This window comes from Mesoplodon mirus, assembly GCF_964341445.2.
Source record: "Mesoplodon mirus genome assembly, chromosome: 1".
NCBI classification, from domain to species: Eukaryota; Metazoa; Chordata; class Mammalia; order Artiodactyla; family Ziphiidae; genus Mesoplodon; species Mesoplodon mirus.
In genome coordinates, this window is record NC_138976.1 from 143,449,608 (window position 1) to 143,470,185 (window position 20,578).

Here is a 20,578-nt window from a genome sequence, read left to right on the forward strand (position 1 = left end):
ACAAGGATGTTTTCAAAGTCTGGTAGGATCTCTAAAACATTTTTAAAGGACATGTCATTGATAAAGCTAAATACACAAAGGTTGTGTAATACAACAGATTAATCATTGAGAAGAGTGAAATTATGCTGCTTTGAAAACTATGGCAGGTCAGATTTTCTGCCTAATTATATATGAAGATTTCTCTAAAAAATACCCATTATTTCAAAGACTTATTGGCTGTGAAATAAGTTAAGGGTATTTCAAATGGCTTGTCTTCAAAGAAAGGTGAGATGTAGGGGATCACAGAAAGTCGAGGGGAAAATAGGTCAATATATACATTGCTATATGGTGAACTAAGCCTTAGGCAGCAACAATGGAGAGGACCTGACCCTTAGAAACGTACAAGTAAGCTGGAATCTTCAAAAGTTCAAATCTTTATAAGTAAAAAGATTTATTAAAATGAATAACCAAGTGTTTTAATTGACATCAGAAGATGAAAACAATAAACCCTGAGAACATAGAAAAAAGTTAAATAAAGATATGAGCAGAACTTAATACAACAGAAAACGTATAAAATTCAGGTGATTTAGTAAGTCCAAAGAATCTTCTTTGAAAAGATTTAAAAGACACACTTTTATTAAGGAAAACAAAAACATAAGTAAAGAATATACAGAAAGAGTCAGGACAATGTTACAGCAGAGAATATATGAAATGCCAGTAAATTTGAACATTTCTGTCAAGTGGACCATTTCCTAGCTCCTAAAGTTTACCAAAACTGACACAAGAGGAAATCATTGAAGGGCATCATGTCTGCCCTTGGCATTCTCGGAACGCCCTGGCCTCAGAATGCAGCCTCTGTAGTCCATGGTAACCTGCGGAGAGGGGGCGGGGCTGAGGGAGGTTGGGACACTGCCCTCACTGAGGGAGTGGGTGTGGCCATCTCTGCTGTGACTGAACAAAGGGCAGGGGAACAGGGGGCCCAGGGCAGGGCCCTCAGAGCCCGGCAGGCCCAGTGGAGTGTCACAAGCATTTAGGCCCAGGGCAAAGGGCGCTTTGTTTGTCTGCACAGCTGCCCAAACTCTCACCTTTCCACTCAGGCCGCCCTCTTACTTGAAGTGTGTGTGGAACCTGTCCGCACAGTACACCTCGCTGCACAGCTAACCATAGGTCTGGGCATCGTAGCTTCCTGCCAGGTGACCGAGGCTCGCAGGCAGATGGGTCCCTGGGACACACGCAGAGAGGCTCCTGCCCGGGCCACATGCCGCCCACTGCCCCTGCCCCAGATCGGGGGCCGCAAAGCAGCCCTGTCTGAGTCCCCTGCCTCTAGAGGGAGTATTGGACCAACACTTGTAGAAAACGGGGTCCTTGTGGGCCACTCATTGGAGGGACACAAATAAATCTTGGCCGACTTTCTGCTGAAACTTACGAGCGTTCACACCTAAGCCTCTTACGAGGTCAGCTGTTTAGCTAAACATGAGCTCATGATCTAACTTTACACAATAATGAAGAAAGCAGCTACAAGCGGAGACAATCAGCCAAAACAATCAATACCAGAATTAGATTCCCAAGGCCATCCATCAGATGTAGGAATAATCGGGTGCAAGGCAGAAAATATACATAAAACTGGAACTGGGGCCTCCCTGGTGGCGCAGTGGTTGAGAGTCCGCCTGCCGATGCAGGGGATACGGGTTCGTGCCCCGGTCTGGGAGGATCCCATATGCCGCGGAGCGGCTGGGCCCGTGAGCCATGGCCGCTGGGCCTGCGCATCCGGAGCCTGTGCTCCGCAACGGGAGAGGCCACAACAGTGAGAGGCCCGCATACAGCAAAAAGGAAAAAAAAAAAAAAAAAAAAAAAAAAACTGGAACTGAAACAAGGCACGAGGATGTTTTCAAAGACTGCTAGGATCTCTAAAACATTTTTAAAGGACATGTCATTGATAAAGCTAAATACACAAAGGTTGTGTAATACAACAGATTAATCATTGAGAAGAGTGAAATTATGCTGTTTTGAAAACTATGGCAGGTCAGATTTTCTGCCTAATTATATATGAAGATTTCTCTAAAAAATACCCATTATTTCAAAGCCTTATTGGCTGTGAAATAAGTTAAGGGTATTTCAAATGGCTTGTCTGCAAAGAAAGGTGAGATGTAGGGGATCACAGAAAGTCGAGGGGAAAATAGGTCAATATATACATTGCTATATGGTGAACTAAGCCTTAGGCCAGCAACAATGGAGAGGACCTGACCCTTAGAAACGTACAAGTAAGCTGGAATCTTCAAAAGTTCAAATCTTTATAAGTAAAAAGATTTATTAAAATGAATAACCAAGTGTTTTAATTGACATCAGAAGATGAAAACAATAAACCCTGAGAACATAGAAAAAAGTTAAATAAAGATATGAGCAGAACTTAATACAACAGAAAACGTATAAAATTCAGGTGATTTAGTAAGTCCAAAGAATCTTCTTTGAAAAGATTTAAAAGACACACTTTGATTAAGGAAAACAAAAACATAAGTAAAGAATATACAGAAAGAGTCAGGACAATGTTAGAGCAGAGAATATATGAAATGCCAGTAAATTTGAACATTTCTGTCAAGTGGACCATTTCCTAGCTCCTAAAGTTTACCAAAACTGACACAAGAGGATATCATTGAAGGGCATCATGTCTGCCCTTGGCATTCTCAGAACGCCCTGGCCTCAGAATGCAGCCTCTGTAGTCCATGGTAACCTGCGGAGAGGGGGCGGGGCTGAGGGAGGTTGGGACACTGCCCTGATTGAGGGAGTGGGTGTGGCCATCTCTGCTGTGACTGAACAAAGGGCAGGGGAGCAGGGGGCCCAGGGCAGGGCCCTCAGAGCCCGGCAGGCCCAGTGGAGTGTCACAAGCATTTAGGCCCAGGCCAAAGGGCGCTTTCTTTGTCTGCACAGCTGCCCAAACACTCACCTTTCCACTCAGGCCGCCCTCTTACTTGAAGTGTGAGTGGAACCTGTCCGCGCAGTACACCTCGCTGCACAGCTAAGCATAGGTCTGGGCATCGTAGCTTCCTGCCAGGTGACCGAGGTTCGCAGGCAGATGGGTCCCTGGGACACACGCGGAGAGGCTCCTGCCTGGGCCACAGGCCGCCCACTGCCCCTGCCCCAGATCGGGGCCCGCAAAGCAGCCCTGTCTGAATCCCCTGCCTCTACAGGGAGTATTGGACCAACACTTGTAGAAAACGGTGTTCTCGTGGGCAACTCATTGGAGGGACACAAATAAATCTTTGCCGACTTTCTGCTGCAGCTTACGAGCGTTCACACCTAAGCGTCTTACAAGGTCAGCTGTTTAGCTAAACATGAGCTCATGATCTAACTTTACACAATAATGAAGAAAGCAGCTACAAGGGGAGACAATCAGCCAAAACAATCAATACCAGAATTAGATTCCCAAGGCCATCCATCAGATGTAGGAATAATCCGGTGCAAGGCAGAAAATATACAGAAAACTGGAACTGAAACAAGGCACAAGGATGTTTTCAAAGACTGGTAGGATCTCTAAAACATTTTTAAAGGACATGTCATTGATAAAGCTAAATACACAAAGGTTGTGTAATACAACAGATTAATCATTGAGAAGAGTGAAATTATGCTGTTTTGAAAACTATGGCAGGTCAGATTTTCTGCCTAATTATATAAGAAGATTTATCTAAAGAATACACATTATTTCAAAGACTTTTTGGCTGTGAAATAAGTTAAGGGTATTTCAAATGGCTTGTCTGCAAAGAAAGGTGAGATGTAGGGGATCACAGAAAGTCGAGGGGAAAATAGGTCAATATATACATTGGTATATGGTGAACTAAGCCTCAGGCCAGCAACAATGGAGAGGACCTGACCCTTAGAAACGTACAAGTAAGCTGGAATCTTCAAAAGTTCAAATCTTTATAAGTAAAAAGATTTAGTAAAATGAATAACCAAGTGTTTTAATTGACATCAGAAGATGAAAACAATAAACCCTGAGAACATAGAAAAAAGTTAAAAAATATATGAGCAGAATTTAATACAACAGAAAACGTATAAAATTCAGGTGATTTATTAAGTCCAAAGAATCTTCTTTGAAAAGATTTAAAAGACACACTTTGATTAAGGAAAACAAAAACATAAGTAAAGAATATACAGAAAGAGTCAGGACAATGTTAGAGAAGAGAATATATGAAATGCCAGTAAATTTGAACATTTCTGTAAAGTGGACCATTTCTTGCTCCTAAAGTTTACCAAAACTGACACAAGAGGAAATCATTTAAGGTCATCATGTCTGCCCTTGGCATTCTCGGAACGCCCTGGCCTCAGAATGCAGCCTCTGTAGTCCATGGTAACCTGCGGAGAAGGGGCGGGGCTGAGGGAGGTTGGAACACTGCCCTCACTAAGGGAGTGGGTCTGGCCATCTCTGCTGTGACTGAACAAAGAGCAGGGGAGCAGGGGGCCCAGGACAGGGCCCTCAGAGCCCGGCAGGCCCAGTGGAGTGTCACAAGCATTTAGGCCCAGGCCAAAGGGCGCTTTCTTTGTCTGCACAGCTGCCCAAACTCTCACCTTTCCACTCAGGCCGCCCTCTTACTTGAAGTGTGTGTGGAACCTGTCCGCGCAGTACACCTCGCTGCACAGCTAAGCATAGGTCTGGGCATCGTAGCTTCCTGCCAGGTGACCGAGGCTCGCAGGCAGATGGGTCCCTGGGACACATGCAGAGAGGCTCCTGCGCGGGCCACATGCCACCCACAGCCCCAGCCCCAGATCGGGGGCCGCAAAGCAGCCCTGTCTGAGTCCCCTGCCTCTAGAGGGAGTATTGGACCAACACTTGTAGAAAACGGGGTCCTTGTGGGCCACTCATGGGAGGGACACAAATAAATCTTGGCCGACTTTCTGCTGAAACTTACGAGCGTTCACACCTAAGCCTCTTACAAGGTCAGCTGTTTAGCTAAACATGAGCTCATGATCTAAATTTACACAATAATGAAGAAAGCAGCTACAAGGGGAGACAATCAGCCAAAACAATCAATACCAGAATTAGATTACCAAGGCCATCCATCTGATGTAGGAATAATCGGGTGCAAGGCAGAAAATATACATAAAACTTGAACTGAAACAAGGCACAAGGATGTTTTCAAAGTCTGGTAGGATCTCTAAAACATTTTTAAAGGACATGTCATTGATAAAGCTAAATACACAAAGGTTGTGTAATACAACAGATTAATCATTGAGAAGAGTGAAATTATGCTGTTTTGAAAACTATGGCAGGTCAGATTTTCTGCCTAATTATATATGAAGATTTCTCTAAAAAATACCCATTATTTCAAAGACTTATTGGCTGTGAAATAAGTTAAGGGTATTTCAAATGGCTTGTCTTCAAAGAAAGGTGAGATGTAGGGGATCACAGAAAGTCGAGGGGAAAATAGGTCAATATATACATTGCTATATGGTGAACTAAGCCTTAGGCAGCAACAATGGAGAGGACCTGACCCTTAGAAACGTACAACTAAGCTGGAATCTTCAAAAGTTCAAATCTTTATAAGTAAAAAGATTTATTAAAATGAATAACCAAGTGTTTTAATTGACATGAGAAGATGAAAAGCATAAACCCTGAGAACATAGAAAAAAGTTAAATAAAGATATGAGCAGAACTTAATACAACAGAAAACGTATAAAATTCAGGTGATTTAGTAAGTCCAAAGAATCTTCTTTGAAAAGATTTAAAAGACACACTTTGATTAAGGAAAACAAAAACATAAGTAAAGAATATACAGAAAGAGTCAGGACAATGTTACAGCAGAGAATATATGAAATGCCAGTAAATATGAACATTTCTGTAAAGTGGACCATTTCCTAGCTCCTAAAGTTTACCAAAACTGACACAAGAGGAAATCATTGAAGGTCATCATGTCTGCCCTTGGCATTCTCGGAATGCCCTTGCCTCAGAATGCAGCCTCTGTAGTCCATGGTAACCTGCGGAGAGGGGGCGGGGCTGAGGGAGGTTGGGACACTGCCCTGATTGAGGGAGTGGGTGTGGCCATCTCTGCTGTGACTGAACAAAGGGCAGGGGAGCAGGGGGCCCAGAGCAGGGCCCTCAGAGCCCGGCAGGCCCAGTGGAGTGTCACAAGCATTTAGGCCCAGGCCTAAGGGTGCTTTCTTTGTCTGCACAGCTGCCCAAACTCTCACCTTTCCACTCAGGCCGCCCTCTTACTTGAAGTGTGTGTGGAACCTGTCCGCGCAGTACACCTCGCTGCACAGCTAAGCATAGGTCTGGGCATCGTAGCTTCCTGCCAGGTGACCGAGGCTCGCAGGCAGATGGGTCCCTGGGACACACGCAGAGAGGCTCCTGCCTGGGCCACAGGCCGCCCACTGCCCCTGCCCCAGATCGGGGGCCGCAAAACAACCCTGTCTGAATCCCCTACCTCTAGAGGGAGTATTGGACGAACACTTGTAGTAAACGGGGTCCTTGCGGGCCACTCATTGCAGGGACACAAATAAATCTTGGCCGACTTTCTGCTGAAACTTATGAGCGTTCACACCTAAGCCTCTTACAAGTCAGCTGTTTAGCTAAACATGAGCTCATGATCTAAATTTACACAATAATGAAGAAAGCAGCTACAAGGGGAGACAATCAGCCAAAACAATCAATACCAGAATTAGATTCCCAAGGCCATCCATCAGATGTAGGAATAATCGGGTGCAAGGCAGAAAATATACATAAAACTGGAACTGAAACAAGGCACAAGGATGTTTTCAAAGACTGGTAGGATCTCTAAAACATTTTTCAAGGACATGTCATTGATAAAGCTAAATACACAAAGGTTGTGTAATACAACAGATTAATCATTGAGAAGAGTGAAATTATGCTGTTTTGAAAACTATGGCAGGTCAGATTTTCTGCCTAATTATATATGAAGATTTCTCTAAAGAATACACATTATTTCAAAGACTTTTTGGCTGTGAAATAAGTTAAGGGTATTTCAAATGGCTTGTCTGCAAAGAAAGGTGAGATGTAGGGGATCACAGAAAGTCGAGGGGAAAATAGGTCAATATATACATTGGTATATGGTGAACTAAGCCTCAGGCCAGCAACAATGGAGAGGACCTGACCCTTAGAAACGTACAAGTAAGCTGGAATCTTCAAAAGTTCAAATCTTTATAAGTAAAAAGATTTATTAAAATGAATAACCAAGTGTTTTAATTGACATCAGAAGATGAAAACAATAAACCCTGAGAACATAGAAAAAAGTTAAATAAATATATGAGCAGAATTTAATACAACAGAAAACGTATAAAATTCAGGTGATTTATTAAGTCCAAAGAATCTTCTTTGAAAAGATTTAAAAGACACACTTTGATTAAGGAAAACGAAAACATAAGTAAAGAATATACAGAAAGAGTCAGGACAATGTTAGAGAAGAGAATATATGAAATGCCAGTAAATTTGAACATTTCTGTAAAGTGGACCATTTCTTGCTCCTAAAGTTTACCAAACCTGACACAAGAGGAAATCATTTAAGGTCATCATGTCTGCCCTTGGCATTCTCGGAACGCCCTTGCCTCAGAATGCAGCCTCTGTAGTCCATGGTAACCTGCGGAGAAGGGGCGGGGCTGAGGGAGGTTGGAACACTGCCCTCACAAAGGGAGTGGGTGTGGCCATCTCTGCTGTGACTGAACAAAGAGCAGGGGAGCAGGGGGCCCAGGGCAGGGCCCTCAGAGCCCGGCAGGCCCAGTGGAGTGTCACAAGCATTTAGGACCAGGCCAAGGGGCACTTACTTTGTCTGCACAGCTGCCCAAACTCTCACCTTTCCACTCAGGCCGCCCTCTTACTTGAAGTGTGTGTGGAACCTGTCCGCGCAGTACACCTCGCTGCACAGCTAACCATAGGTCTGGGCATCGTAGCTTCCTGCCAGGTGACCGAGGCTCGCAGGCAGATGGGTCCCTGGGACACACGCAGAGAGGCTCCTGCCCGGGCCACATGCCACCCACTGCCCCTGCCCCAGATCGGGGGCCGCAAAGCAGCCCTGTCTGAGTCCCCTGCCTCTAGAGGGAGTATTGGACCAACACTTGTAGAAAACGGGGTCCTTGTGGGCCACTCATGGGAGGGACACAAATAAATCTTGGCCGACTTTCTGCTGAAACTTACGAGCGTTCACACCTAAGCCTCTTACAAGGTCAGCTGTTTAGCTAAACATGAGCTCATGGTCTAACTTTACACAATAATGAAGAAAGCAGCTACAAGGGGAGACAATCAGCCAAAACAATCAATACCAGAATTAGATTCCCAAGGCCATCCATCAGATGTAGGAATAATCGGGTGCAAGGCAGAAAATATACATAAAACTTGAACTGAAACAAGGCACAAGGATGTTTTCAAAGTCTGGTAGGATCTCTAAAACATTTTTAAAGGACATGTCATTGATAAAGCTAAATACACAAAGGTTGTGTAATACAACAGATTAATCATTGAGAAGAGTGAAATTATGCTGTTTTGAAAACTATGGCAGGTCAGATTTTCTGCCTAATTATATATGAAGATTTCTCTAAAAAATACCCATTATTTCAAAGACTTATTGGCTGTGAAATAATTTAAGGGTATTTCAAATGGCTTGTCTTCAAAGAAAGGTGAGATGTAGGGGATCACAGAAAGTCGAGGGGAAAATAGATCAATATATACATTGCTATATGGTGAACTAAGCCTTAGGCAGCAACAATGGAGAGGACCTGACCCTTAGAAACGTACAAGTAAGCTGGAATCTTCAAAAGTTCAAATCTTTATAAGTAAAAAGATTTATTAAAATGAATAACCAAGTGTTTTAATTGACATCAGAAGATGAAAACAATAAACCCTGAGAACATAGAAAAAAGTTAAATAAAGATATGATCAGAACTTAATACAACAGAAAACGTATAAAATTCAGGTGATTTAGTAAGTCCAAAGAATCTTCTTTGAAAAGATTTAAAAGACACACTTTGATTAAGGAAAACAAAAACATAAGTAAAGAATATACAGAAAGAGTCAGGACAATGTTAGAGCAGAGAATATATGAAATGCCAGTAAATTTGAACATTTCTGTCAAGTGGACCATTTCCTAGCTCCTAAACTTTACCAAAACTGACACAAGAGGAAATCATTGAAGGGCATCATGTCTGCCCTTGGCATTCTCGGAACGCCCTTGCCTCAGAATGCAGCCTCTGTAGTCCATGGTAACCTGCGGAGAGGGGGCGGAGCTGAGGGAGGTTGGGACACTGCCCTGATTGAGGGAGTGGGTGTGGCCATCTGTGCTGTGACTGAACAAAGGGCAGGGGAGCAGGGGGCCCAGGGCAGGGCCCTCAGAGCCCGGCAGGCCCAGTGGAGTGTCACAAGCATTTAGGCCCAGGCCTAAGGGTGCTTTCTTTGTCTGCACAGCTGCCCAAACTCTCACCTTTCCACTCAGGCCGCCCTCTTACTTGAAGTGTGTGTGGAACCTGTCCGCGCAGTACACCTCGCTGCACAGCTAAGCATAGGTCTGGGCATCGTAGCTTCCTGCCAGGTGACCGAGGCTCGCAGGCAGATGGGTCCCTGGGACACACGCAGAGAGGCTCCTGCCAGGGCCACAGGCCGCCCACTGCCCCTGCCCCAGATCGGGGGCCGCAAAGCAGCCCTGTCTGAGTCCCCTACCTCTAGAGGGAGTATTGGACCAACACTTGTAGTAAACGGGGTCCTTGCGGGCCACTCATTGCAGGGACACAAATAAATCTTGGCCGACTTTCTGCTGAAACTTACGAGCGTTCACACCTAAGCCTCTTACAAGGTCAGCTGTTTAGCTAAACATGAGCTCATGGTCTAAATTTACACAATAATGAAGAAAGCAGCTACAAGGGGAGACAATCAGCCAAAACAATCAATACCAGAATTAGATTCCCAAGGCCATCCATCAGATGTAAGAATAATCGGGTGCAAGGCAGAAAATATACATAAAACTTGAACTGAAACAAGGCACAAGGATGTTTTCAAAGACTGGTAGGATCTCTAAAACATTTTTAAAGGACATGTCTTTGATAAAGCTAAATACACAAAGGTTGTGTAATACAACAGATTAATCATTGAGAAGAGTGAAATTATGCTGTTTTGAAAACTATGGCAGGTCAGATTTTCTGCCTAATTATATAAGAAGATTTCTCTAAAGAATACACATTGTTTCAAAGACTTTTTGGCTGTGAAATAAGTTAAGGGTATTTCAAATGGCTTGTCTGCAAAGAAAGGTGAGATGTAGGGGATCACAGAAAGTCGAGGGGAAAATAGGTCAATATATACATTGGTATATGGTGAACTAAGCCTCAGGCCAGCAACAATGGAGAGGACCTGACCCTTAGAAACGTACAAGTAAGCTGGAATCTTCAAAAGTTCAAATCTTTATAAGTAAAAAGATTTATTAAAATGAATAACCAAGTGTTTTAATTGACATCAGAAGATGAAAACAATAAACCCTGAGAACATAGAAAAAAGTTAAATAAATATATGAGCAGAATTTAATACAACAGAAAACGTATAAAATTCAGGTGATTTATTAAGTCCAAAGAATCTTCTTTGAAAAGATTTAAAAGACACACTTTGATTAAGGGAAACGAAAACATAAGTAAAGAATATACAGAAAGAGTCAGGACAATGTTAGAGAAGAGAATATATGAAATGCCAGTAAATTTGAACATTTCTGTAAAGTGGACCATTTCTTGCTCCTAAAGTTTACCAAAACTGACACAAGAGGAAATCATTTAAGGTCATCATGTCTGCCCTTGGCATTCTCGGAACGCCCTTGCCTCAGAATGCAGCCTCTGTAGTCCATGGTAACCTGCGGAGAAGGGGCGGGGCTGAGGGAGGTTGGAACACTGCCCTCACAAAGGGAGTGGGTCTGGCCATCTCTGCTGTGACTGAACAAAGAGCAGGGGAGCAGGGGGCCCAGGGCAGGGCCCTCAGAGCCCGGCAGGCCCAGTGGAGTGTCACAAGCATTTAGGACCAGGCCAAGGGGCACTTACTTTGTCTGCACAGCTGCCCAAACTCTCACCTTTCCACTCAGGCCGCCCTCTTACTTGAAGTGTGTGTGGAACCTGTCCGCGCAGTACACCTCGCTGCACAGCTAACCATAGGTCTGGGCATCGTAGCTTCCTGCCAGGTGACCGAGGCTCGCAGGCAGATGGGTCCCTGGGACACACGCAGAGAGGCTCCTGCCCGGGCCACATGCCGCCCACTGCCCCTGCCCCAGATCGGGGGCCGCAAAGCAGCCCTGTCTGAGTCCCCTGCCTCTAGAGGGAGTATTGGACCAACACTTGTAGAAAACGGGGTCCTTGTGGGCCACTCATTGGAGGGACACAAATAAATCTTGGCCGACTTTCTGCTGAAACTTACGAGCGTTCACACCTAAGCCTCTTACAAGGTCAGCTGTTTAGCTAAACATGAGCTCATGGTCTAACTTTACACAATAATGAAGAAAGCAGCTACAAGGGGAGACAATCAGCCAAAACAATCAATACCAGAATTAGATTCCCAAGGCCATCCATCAGATGTAGGAATAATCGGGTGCAAGGCAGAAAATATACATAAAACTTGAACTGAAACAAGGCACAAGGATGTTTTCAAAGTCTGGTAGGATCTCTAAAACATTTTTAAAGGACATGTCATTGATAAAGCTAAATACACAAAGGTTGTGTAATACAACAGATTAATCATTGAGAAGAGTGAAATTATGCTGCTTTGAAAACTATGGCAGGTCAGATTTTCTGCCTAATTATATATGAAGATTTCTCTAAAAAATACCCATTATTTCAAAGACTTATTGGCTGTGAAATAAGTTAAGGGTATTTCAAATGGCTTGTCTTCAAAGAAAGGTGAGATGTAGGGGATCACAGAAAGTCGAGGGGAAAATAGGTCAATATATACATTGCTATATGGTGAACTAAGCCTTAGGCAGCAACAATGGAGAGGACCTGACCCTTAGAAACGTACAAGTAAGCTGGAATCTTCAAAAGTTCAAATCTTTATAAGTAAAAAGATTTATTAAAATGAATAACCAAGTGTTTTAATTGACATCAGAAGATGAAAACAATAAACCCTGAGAACATAGAAAAAAGTTAAATAAAGATATGAGCAGAACTTAATACAACAGAAAACGTATAAAATTCAGGTGATTTAGTAAGTCCAAAGAATCTTCTTTGAAAAGATTTAAAAGACACACTTTTATTAAGGAAAACAAAAACATAAGTAAAGAATATACAGAAAGAGTCAGGACAATGTTACAGCAGAGAATATATGAAATGCCAGTAAATTTGAACATTTCTGTCAAGTGGACCATTTCCTAGCTCCTAAAGTTTACCAAAACTGACACAAGAGGAAATCATTGAAGGGCATCATGTCTGCCCTTGGCATTCTCGGAACGCCCTGGCCTCAGAATGCAGCCTCTGTAGTCCATGGTAACCTGCGGAGAGGGGGCGGGGCTGAGGGAGGTTGGGACACTGCCCTCACTGAGGGAGTGGGTGTGGCCATCTCTGCTGTGACTGAACAAAGGGCAGGGGAGCAGGGGGCCCAGGGCAGGGCCATCAGAGCCCGGCAGGCCCAGTGGAGTGTCACAAGCATTTAGGCCCAGGCCAAAGGGCGCTTTCTTTGTCTGCACAGCTGCCCAAACTCTCACCTTTCCACTCAGGCCGCCCTCTTACTTGAAGTGTGTGTGGAACCTGTCCGCGCAGTACACCTCGCTGCACAGCTAACCATAGGTCTGGGCATCGTAGCTTCCTGCCAGGTGACCGAGGCTCTCAGGCAGATGGGTCCCTGGGACACACGCAGAGAGGCTCCTGCCCGGGCCACAGGCCGCCCACTGCCCCTGCCCCAGATCGGGGGCCGCAAAGCAGCCCTGTCTGAGTCCCCTGCCTCTAGACGGAGTATTGGACCAACACTTGTAGAAAACGGGGTCCTTGCGGGCCACTCATTGGAGGGACACAAATAAATCTTGGCCGACTTTCTGCTGAAACTTACGAGCGTTCACACCTAAGCCTCTTACAAGGTCAGCTGTTTAGCTAAACATGAGCTCATGATCTAACTTTACAGAATAATGAAGAAAGCAGCTACAAGGGGAGACAATCAGCCAAAACAATCAATACCAGAATTAGATTCCCAAGGCCATCCATCAGATGTAGGAATAATCGGGTGCAAGGCAGAAAATATACATAAAACTGGAACTGAAACAAGGCACAAGGATGTTTTCAAAGACTGGTAGGATCTCTAAAACCTTTTTAAAGGACATGTCATTGATAAAGCTAAATACACAAAGGTTGTGTAATACAACAGATTAATCATTGAGAAGAGTGAAATTATGCTGTTTTGAAAACTATGGCAGGTCAGATTTTCTGCCTAATTATATAAGAAGATTTCTCTAAAAAATACCCATTATTTCAAAGACTTATTGGCTGTGAAATAAGTTAAGGGTATTTCAAATGCCTTGTCTTCAAAGAAAGGTGAGATGTAGGGGATCACAGAAAGTCGAGGGGAAAATAGGTCAATATATACATTGCTCTATGGTGAACTAAGCCTTAGGCCAGCAACAATGGAGAGGACCTGACCCTTAGAAACGTACAAGTAAGCTGGAATCTTCAAAAGTTAAATCTTTATAAGTAAAAAGATTTATTAAAATGAATAACCAAGTGTTTTAATTGACATCAGAAGATGAAAACAATAAACCCTGAGAACATAGAAAAAAGTTAAATAAAGATATGAGCAGAAATTAATACAACAGAAAACGTATAAAATTCAGGTGATTTAGTAAGTCCAAGAATCTTCTTTGAAAAGATTTAAAAGACACACTTTGATTAAGGAAAACAAAAACATAAGTAAAGAATATACAGAAAGAGTCAGGACAATGTTAGAGCAGAGAATATATGAAATGCCAGTAAATTTGAACATTTCTGTCAAGTGGACCATTTCCTAGCTCCTAAAGTTTACCAAAACTGACACAAGAGGAAATCATTTAAGGTCATCATGTCTGCCCTTGGCATTCTCGGAATGCCCTGGCCTCAGAATGCAGCCTCTGTAGTCCATGGTAACCTGCGGAGAGGGGGCGGGGCTGAGGGAGGTTGGGACACTGCCCTCACTGAGGGAGTGGGTGTGGCCATCTCTGCTGTGACTGAACAAAGGGCAGGGGAGCAGGGGGCCCAGGGCAGGGCCCTCAGAGCCCGGCAGGCCCAGTGGAGTGTCACAAGCATTTAGGCCCAGGCCAAAGGGCGCTTTCTTTGTCTGCACAGCTGCCCAAACTCTCACCTTTCCACTCTGGCCGCCCTCTTACTTGAAGTGTGTGTGGAACCTGTCCGCGCAGTACACCTCGCTGCACAGCTAACCATAGGTCTGGGCATCGTAGCTTCCTGCCAGGTGACCGAGGTTGGCAGGCAGATGGGTCCCTGGGACACACGCGGAGAGGCTCCTGCCCGGGCCACAGGCCGCCCACTGCCCCTGCCCCAGATCGGGGGCCGCAAAGCAGCCCTGTCTGATTTCCCTGCCTCTAGAGGGAGTATTGGACCAACACTTGTAGAAAACGGGGTCCTTGCGGTCCACTCATTGCAGGGACACAAATAAATCTTGGCCGACTTTCTGCTGAAACTTACGAGCGTTCACACCTAAGCCTCTTACAAGGTCAGCTGTTTAGCTAAACATGAGCTCATGATCTAACTTTACACAGTAATGAAGAAAGCAGCTACAAGGGGAGACAATCAGCCAAAACAATCAATACCAGAATTAGATTCCCAAGGCCATCCATCAGATGTAGGAATAATCGGGTGCAAGGCAGAAAATATACATAAAACTGGAACTGAAACAAGGCACAAGGATGTTTTCAAAGACTGGTAGGATCTCTAAAACATTTTTAAAGGACATGTCATTGATAAAGCTAAATACACAAAGGTTGTGTAATACAACAGATTAATCATTGAGAAGAGTGAAATTATGCTGTTTTGAAAACTATGGCAGGTCAGATTTTCTGCCTAATTATATAAGAAGATTTCTCTAAATAATACACATTATTTCAAAGACTTTTTGGCTGTGAAATAAGTTAAGGGTATTTCAAATGGCTTGTCTGCAAAGAAAGGTGAGATGTAGGGGATCACAGAAAGTCGAGGGGAAAATAGGTCAATATATACATTGCTATATGGTGAACTAAGCCTCAGGCCAGCAACAATGGAGAGGACCTGACCCTTAGAAACGTACAAGTAAGCTGGAATCTTCAAAAGTACAAATCTTTATAAGTAAAAAGATTTAGTAAAATGAATAACCAAGTGTTTTAATTGACATCAGAAGATGAAAACAATAAAACCTGAGAACATAGAAAAAAGTTAAATAAATATATGAGCAGAATTTAATACAACAGAAAACGTATAAAATTCAGGTGATTTATTAAGTCCAAAGAATCTTCTTTGAAAAGATTTAAAAGACACACTTTGATTAAGGAAAACAAAAACATAAGTAAAGAATATACAGAAAGAGTCAGGACAATGTTAGAGCAGAGAATATATGAAATGCCAGTAAATTTGAACATTTCTGTAAAGTAGACCATTTCCTAGCTCCTAAAGTTTACCAAACCTGACACAAGAGGAAATCATTTAAGGTCATCATGTCTGCCCTTGGCATTCTCGGAACGCCCTTGCCTCAGAATGCAGCCTCTGTAGTCCATGGTAACCTGCGGAGAGGGGGCGGGGCTGAGGGAGGTTGGAACACTGCCCTCACTGAGGGAGTGGGTGTGGCCATCTCTGCTGTGACTGAACAAAGAGCAGGGGAGCAGGGGGCCCAGGGCAGGGCCCTCAGAGCCCGGCAGGCCCAGTGGATTGTCACAAGCATTTAGGCCCAGGCCAAAGGGCGCTTTCTTTGTCTGCACAGCTGCCCAAACTCTCACCTTTCCACTCAGGCCGCCCTCTTACTTGAAGTGTGTGTGGAACCTGTCCGCGCAGTACACCTCGCTGCACAGCTAACCATAGGTCTGGGCATCGTAGCTTCCTGCCAGGTGACCGAGGCTCGCAGGCAGATGGGTCCCTGGGACACACGCGGAGAGGCTCCTGCCCGGGCCACAGGCCGCCCACTGCCCCTGCCCCAGATCGGGGGCCGCAAAGCAGCCCTGTCTGAGTCTCCTGCCTCTAGAGGGAGTATTGGACTAACACTTGTAGAAAACGGGGTCCTTGCGGGCCACTCATTGGAGGGACACAAATAAATCTTTGCCGACTTTCTGCTGAAACTTATGAGCGTTCACACCTAAGCCTCTTACAAGGTCAGCTGTTTAGCTAAACATGAGCTCATGATCTAAATTTACACAATAATGAGAAAGCAGCTACAAGGTGAGTCAATCAGCCAAAACAATCAATACCAGAATTAGATTCCCAAGGCCATCCATCAGATGTAGGAATAATCGGGTGCAAGGCAGAAAATATACATAAAACTGGAACTGATACAAGGCACAAGGATGTTTTCAAAGACTGGTAGGATCTCTAAAACATTTTTAAAGGACATGTGATTGATAAAGCTAAATACTCAAAGGTTGTGTAATACAACAGATTAAGCATTGAGAAGAGTGAAATTATGCTGTTTTGAAAACTATGGCAGGTCACATTTTCTGCCTAATTATATAAGAAGATTTCTCTAAAGAATACACATTATTTCAAAGACTTATTGGCTGTGAAATAAGTTAAGGGTATTTCAAATGGCTTGTCTGCAAAGAAAGTTGAGATGTAGGGGATCACAGAAAGTCGAGGGGAAAATAGGTCAAAATATACATTGCTCTATGGTGAACTAAGTCTTGGCCAGCAACAATGGAGAGGACCTGACCCTTAGAAACGTACAACTAAGCTGGAATCTTCAAAAGTTCAAATCTTTATAAGTAAAAAGATTTATTAAAATGAATAACCAAGTGTTTTAATTGACATGAGAAGATGAAAAGCATAAACCCTGAGAACATAGAAAAAAGTTAAATAAAGATATGAGCAGAACTTAATACAACAGAAAACGTATAAAATTCAGGTGATTTAGTAAGTCCAAAGAATCTTCTTTGAAAAGATTTAAAAGACACACTTTGATTAAGGAAAAAAAAAACATAAGTAAAGAATATACAGAAAGATTCAGGACAATGTTAGAGCAGAGAATATATGAAATGCCAGTAAATTTGAACATTTCTGTAAAGTGGACCATTTCCTAGCTCCTAAAGTTTACCAAAACTGAAACAAGAGGAAATCATTTAAGGTCATCATGTCTGCCCTTGGCATTCTCGGAACGCCCTGGCCTCAGAATGCAGCCTCTGTAGTCCATGGTAACCTGCGGAGAGGGGGCGGGGCTGAGGGAGGTTGGGACACTGCCCTGATTGAGGGAGTGGGTGTGGCCATCTCTGCTGTGACTGAACAAAGGGCAGGGGAGCAGGGGGCCCAGGGCAGGGCCCTCAGAGCCCGGCAGGCCCAGTGGAGTGTCACAAGCATTTAGGCCCAGGCCTAAGGGTGCTTTCTTTGTCTGCACAGCTGCCCAAACTCTCACCTTTCCACTCAGGCCGCCCTCTTACTTGAAGTGTGTGTGGAACCTGTCCGCGCAGTACACCTCGCTGCACAGCTAAGCATAGGTCTGGGCATCGTAGCTTCCTGCCAGGTGACCGAGGCTCGCAGGCAGATGGGTCCCTGGGACACACGCAGAGAGGCTCCTGCCTGGGCCACAGGCCGCCCACTGCCCCTGCCCCAGATCGGGGGCCGCAAAGCAGCCCTGTCTGAGTCCCCTACCTCTAGAGGGAGTATTGGACGAACACTTGTAGTAAACGGGGTCCTTGCGGGCCACTCATTGCAGGGACACAAATAAATCTTGGCCGACTTTCTGCTGAAACTTATGAGCGTTCACACCTAAGCCTCTTACAAGTCAGCTGTTTAGCTAAACATGAGCTCATGATCTAAATTTACACAATAATGAAGAAAGCAGCTACAAGGGGAGACAATCAGCCAAAACAATCAATACCAGAATTAGATTCCCAAGGCCATCCATCAGATGTAGGAATAATCGGGTGCAAGGCAGAAAATATACATAAAACTGGAACTGAAACAAGGCACAAGGATGTTTTCAAAGACTGGTAGGATCTCTAAAACATTTTTAAAGGACATGTCTTTGATAAAGCTAAATACACAAAGGTTGTGTAATACAACAGATTAATCATTGAGAAGAGTGAAATTATGCTGTTTTGAAAACTATGGCAGGTCAGATTTTCTGCCTAATTATATATGAAGATTTCTCTAAAGAATACACATTATTTCAAAGACTTTTTGGCTGTGAAATAAGTTAAGGGTATTTCAAATGGCTTGTCTGCAAAGAAAGGTGAGATGTAGGGGATCACAGAAAGTCGAGGGGAAAATAGGTCAATATATACATTGGTATATGGTGAACAAAGCCTCAGGCCAGCAACAATGGAGAGGACCTGACCCTTAGAAACGTACAAGTAAGCTGGAATCTTCAAAAGTTCAAATCTTTATAAGTAAAAAGATTTATTAAAATGAATAACCAAGTGTTTTAATTGACATCAGAAGATGAAAACAATAAACCCTGAGAACATAGAAAAAAGTTAAATAAATATATGAGCAGAATTTAATACAACAGAAAACGTATAAAATTCAGGTGATTTATTAAGTCCAAAGAATCTTCTTTGAAAAGATTTAAAAGACACACTTTGATTAAGGAAAACGAAAACATAAGTAAAGAATATACAGAAAGAGTCAGGACAATGTTAGAGAAGAGAATATATAAAATGCCAGTAAATTTGAACATTTCTGTAAAGTGGACCATTTCTTGCTCCTAAAGTTTACCAAAACTGACACAAGAGGAAATCATTTAAGGTCATCATGTCTGCCCTTGGCATTCTCGGAACGCCCTTGCCTCAGAATGCAGCCTCTGTAGTCCATGGTAACCTGCGGAGAAGGGGCGGGGCTGAGGGAGGTTGGAACACTGCCCTCACAAAGGGAGTGGGTGTGGCCATCTCTGCTGTGACTGAACAAAGAGCAGGGGAGCAGGGGGCCAAGGGCAGGGCCCTCAGAGACCGGCAGGCCCAGTGGAGTGTCACAAGCATTTAGGCCCAGGCCAAAGGACACTTACTTTGTCTGCACAGCTGCCCAAACTCTCACCTTTCCACTCAGGCCGCCCTCTTACTTGAAGTGTGTGTGGAACCTGTCCGCGCAGTACACCTCGCTGCACATCTAACCATAGGTCTGGGCATCGTAGCTTCCTGCCAGGTGACCGAGGCTCGCAGGCAGATGGGTCCCTGGGACACACGCAGAGAGGCTCCTGCCCGGGCCACATGCCGCCCACTGCCCCTGCCCCAGATCGGGGGCCGCAAAGCAGCCCTGTCTGAGTCCCCTGCCTCTAGAGGGAGTATTGGACCAACACTTGTAGAAAACGGGGTCCTTGTGGGCCACTCATTGGAGGGACACAAATAAATCTTGGCCGACTTTCTGCTGAAACTTACGAGCGTTCACACCTAAGCCTCTTACAAGGTCAGCTGTTTAGCTAAACATGAGCTCATGGTCTAACTTTACACAATAATGAAGAAAGCAGCTACAAGGGGAGACAATCAGCCAAAACAATCAATACCAGAATTAGATTCCCAAGGCCATCCATCAGATGTAGGAATAATCGGGTGCAAGGCAGAAAATATACATAAAACTTGAACTGAAACAAGGCACAAGGATGTTTTCAAAGTCTGGTAGGATCTCTAAAACATTTTTAAAGGACATGTCATTGATAAAGCTAAATACACAAAGGTTGTGTAATACAACAGATTAATCATTGAGAAGAGTGAAATTATGCTGTTTTGAAAACTATGGCAGGTCAGATTTTCTGCCTAATTATATATGAAGATTTCTCTAAAAAATACCCATTATTTCAAAGACTTATTGGCTGTGAAATAAGTTAAGGGTATTTCAAATGGCTTGTCTTCAAAGAAAGGTGAGATGTAGGGGATCACAGAAAGTCGAGGGGAAAATAGGTCAATATATACATTGCTATATGGTGAACTAAGCCTTAGGCAGCAACAATGGAGAGGACCTGACCCTTAGAAACGTACAAGTAAGCTGGAATCTTCAAAAGTTCAAATCTTTATAAGTAAAAAGATTTATTAAAATGAATAACCAAGTGTTTTAATTGACATCAGAAGATGAAAACAATAAACCCTGAGAACATAGAAAAAAGTTAAATAAAGATATGAGCAGAACTTAATACAATAGAAAACGTATAAAATTCAGGTGATATAGTAAGTCCAAGAATCTTCTTTGAAAAGATTTAAAAGACACACTTTGATTAAGGAAAACAAAAACATAAGTAAAGAATATACAGAAAGAGTCAGGACAATGTTAGAGCAGAGAATATATGAAATGCCAGTAAATTTGAACATTTCTGTCAAGTGGACCATTTCCTAGCTCCTAAAGTTTACCAAAACTGACACAAGAGGAAATCATTGAAGGGCATCATGTCTGCCCTTGGCATTCTCGGAACGCCCTGGCCTCAGAATGCAGCCTCTGTAGTCCATGGTAACCTGCGGAGAGGGGGCGGGGCTGAGGGAGGTTGGGACACTGCCCTCACTGAGGGAGT